The sequence below is a fragment of the Uranotaenia lowii genome, chromosome 2, assembly GCF_029784155.1.
Source record: "Uranotaenia lowii strain MFRU-FL chromosome 2, ASM2978415v1, whole genome shotgun sequence".
In the NCBI taxonomy this organism is placed as follows: Eukaryota; Metazoa; Arthropoda; class Insecta; order Diptera; family Culicidae; genus Uranotaenia; species Uranotaenia lowii.
The window spans coordinates 284,398,126-284,402,309 of NC_073692.1; the positions used below are offsets into that span (position 1 = coordinate 284,398,126).

General features: G+C 39.1%; 1 pseudogene; it reads left to right on the forward strand.

The window, feature by feature from the left end:
• Positions 1–2,715: 2,715 nt before the first annotated feature.
• LOC129742741 (probable elongation factor 1-beta) lies at positions 2,716–3,893 on the forward strand (annotated as a pseudogene).
• Positions 3,894–4,184: the final 291 nt, after the last annotated feature.

Sequence of the window (4,184 nt, forward strand, 5' to 3'; positions counted from 1 at the left end):
TTCGCTCAATGCTTGAATATGCATCTGCAGTTTGGTGCCCATTTTACCAGAACGGAGCTGAACGAATAGAGGCTATCCAGCGGCGTTTTATACGGTATGCCCTGCGACACTTGAACTGGTTAGATCCGTTTCGTTTACCCAGTTACGAAAACCGTTGCCGCCTAATTGATTTAGACACGCTTCAAATAACGCTGCACGTGCTCTAGTCGTAGCGGATCTCCTTGCGTCGAGGATTGACGCTCCCATGCTGCTGGAGGCTATTCCTCTCAGTGTGCGACCCCGATGATTAAGGAATCAAAATCTACAGCTCTATGTTCCCATCCGGCTGAATAACTACGGAGCCAACAGCGCTCTTATTGGAATTTTGAGAACTTTCAACCGCTTCGCCGAGTACTTCGACTTCGACGCTTCAAGGACTACTTTCCGAAGAACATTTTTAATGGTTTCGAGAACTTTGTAGATTTAACTAGTTTTTAACTCATTATTTTATTAAGTTATCATTAGGATCAACATGTGATCCGTTGATGTTTTACACAAATAATCAAATAACCTGGTTGTATAACTTTCGGGCACGTCCTTTGGCTACTACATTATGCTTCAATGTCCGGTTTGGTTGCTTGCTGGCCCGATAAGATCGTATTCTTTCGCTCAGACGATCGGTCGGCATTGAATTTCTTGGCGATGTCGTAGTCCTACTACCCTGTGTTTGCCTTGATCGTTCTCACCACCTTCAAATGCAGTTTCCGATCCTTAGTTCCACTATGACGTTTGGTATGAACCTGCCGATAGATAGTGCGCATCTCACGGAAACGTTTGAGAACGCTGCACACGGTAGATTTGACCATTTTTCACGATTTCGCGGTTTTTGAACGCAAACGTGGGGGTTTTATCGTGGGTGTCCGAAATATATTTTCGTCTGGCGGCTTCCATCACGTGTAACTTTTTTGAAACAAAACAAATCGTAGGGGAGATAAGAGCATAATGGCCACCTTAAGGAAAACGCTTATTTAACCATAGAGAACCGCTATAATATGTGAAATACATCATTGTTTCGTGTTCAGAATAGTCTATTGCCTAATTGGATGAAATTTGAAAAGTAGATAAAAACGATTAAAAATGCATTTTCAATTTTTTTTGCCAAAAGCTCAAAACCAGTCACTGTAGGGGCATAATGTGAAACCCCCCCATTATGCAGTATAAGCACCATTTATCGAGGCACGATGAGCGTTTTCTGCCAGGGAATCTAGCAGCGAATTTGACTCGATGCAACCAACTGAATAATAGAGCTACAGCTTGATTTGTTTCATCTGACGATTTGGCCTACACAGAAAAAAATAATGACTATTACGTGTCATTGAAAATGTTTACCTTTAATATAATACATCCTGTAATTTAAATAACACGTTATTTTCAATGGATTGGTTGAAAAGCAAATGAAAAATTATTTAATATTACAGCAAATGTCCTGTAACAAAAAGGAGCAGGACATGCACTGTAATTTTAAAGATCGAAGCATTTATTTTCAAGTGATAGCATTATCTACAGGCGCTTTCATATTGCAGGACTGTGAAATTATAGGATGTCAACCAAAAGAACAAAATTTATTATTGCTTGCAACTGATCGACTGTTTGTTTCGTGGTAGTGCTATGGAGACCGACCGGAAATACACCAGTGTAAAAGCATCGCGTACGCTTTTGGCCACAAATCCACAGGAAGTGCATGTGTAAATAATTCGCATCGTTATCAGCCATCGTTGATTATTCGTAAGTTCCCATTTTTCATTTTATATTCTTTTATCAATCCACACGTTACAAGTCACCTTCGACTTTTTGCAACAACCAAAATAACGTTCCGTCGCTGATTCGATTTCTCTTTAATTGAATTGAATCTCAGTGAAATATTACTTTTAAAGAAATTTCCTAAAAGACTATAACTTCAATTCGGTTTGTGGGATGGATTTGTAGGAAATGAATAAATATGTACTCTCACACACTCACTACAGTCAATCCAATGATAGATAAATTTTAAAAGACATAGTTTTACATATTTTCGGATTTAAATTTGAAAGTATTTATACTGAAGTTGAGCCTTGAAGTAAATATAAATCTTTTGGAATGTAAAATCAAGTAAGCGAGATCACTAAATTATGAACATCCCAACCCAACTGCCACTCCGCACCACAGCATGCAAAATGTAAACACAACTGTCTCAGCTCACGATGAGGCGAAGAAGAAACAAAACTTTCATTTGGTCGGAACGTTCGGAATCATTTCTGGATCTTTTAAAAAAATGTAAGTACACGGTTATTTTAGCTATAGTTCTCCATTTTTTCTCACAATTTTCTTTATCCCAAATCTAGATGTGTCAATTAACAATTAACGACCAAAAGGAAAACGGCCGCAGCTCCCGCGGAAAGCATTAAATTTATTTATCAATCCGGGCCACGATTATACAAACCGTAAGTAATCAACCAAAATCGCCAAAATTACCTATACCTATACTTTCAAAAATATCCCTACAGCTTATCAAACCGCGGTTGATGTGTAATCCAAAGCTCGGATGAAATCGCTGATACTGAGATGCAGCACCATTTGTTTAAGTTCCGATCAACTACTGCTCAAAAATCCTCGTGCTCCATTCTCCTATGTGTTCCTGTAGATCTTGTTTAGTTCTTCCGAGTTTTTTCTTGCAGTCGCATCCAAACATTCAAATGACCCCCGGCGCACAAAACTCCCAATAGGCTGGAGGAAGTGGACAAATTTCTCGCTGACCACAGTTTCATTGAGATATAGAGGCCGATTTGTCGATGTTTGACGCTTTCGGTGAAGCTCCGGCTGGGAATAACGTCCTCGCTCAGCGCTGGTACCGTCACATTGCACCGTTCAGCAGCCAGGAGCGTAGAATTTGAGGAAGACGGCCACATATTGCCGGTGGAAAACACACGGTATTCGTTGCCACAGACGATGATGACAATGTCGATCTGTTACGATCGAAGGACGAAGGAAAGCGCAGAGGCAGCGAAACTGATGGAGGAATGTGTGTCCGCTTACAACGCCTAAAAGTCCAAGAAACCGGTCCTCATCGCCTAAAGCTTGGTCGACGAGACCGACACGATGGTGATGGAAAAGCCGGTTCGAACCATCGATATGGACGGTTTGTTTTGGAGCTCCTCGACCCTGTGGGATACGGTAAGAAAAAGTTGCAGCTTTGCTGCATCATCGGGACAAAAAGCTGTTTGCGTGAACGTTTCTGTACGTCTCATATGTTGACTACAATAGGCACTTGGAACAAAATCACGAAATCTGAATGTACTGAATTCTGAAAGCGAAAGCCATTTAAAAATAACATCCGGCACAGAAAAATTTTTCAATGATTATTCGGCTGGCGACCACATCCGTTGGCTTAGAAAAGCGTAGTTGTAGCGAAAGAAAAAACGACGAAGGTAAGCGTTTATTTATTTTTTTTTTTTCAGTGAAAAGAACTAATTCATTTTTCTTACTACAGGAACAAACTAAGATTCAAAGCTTAACAATATGAGAAACTCACGAATAGTTGCAGCAATGAAACTAGAACATCAGTTGCTTAATGTCATCGTTTTTGAACAACATCATTTAAATAGGTTGTTGCAGAATAACCCACTTAGTAGCCACTAAAGATTTGTTTAAAAGAATCGACAAATAGGATCCGTTTCAAAGGATAAATATTCAGAAATTGTTCTACGAACTATCTTCAAGTACCCGTGACACCTGTTACAGTTACATTGTCATGTGGATGATATTGTAGAAGAAATACGTAGAGAATTTTTTTTTCATGATTTCACAACCGTCTCCTAAAACGAACTAGAATTTAGATCCTGTATTTAGACTACGCTACTTTTTTGACCGACGTACTGTTAGCAAATTTAAGCGCCTTTATGTATACTTTTATAGTTTGTTTACGAAATAGGAAACTTTTCCTCTTTCGCTAATTATCATATTATCCAAAGGCGTTTAAAAATAACAAATTAGATGAAAACATGATGATTTAGAGAATGTAAATAGATTTAAATTCGTCAATTGAGTCCTTCGGACTCAGAGGGAGATAATTACCATAGTCATCGACTCTGAGTTAAGTTTCAATCGATTCTTCATATCTTAACACGTTAAGGACCGCAAAAATATCTCAGCTGGAAATGAGTTATTCT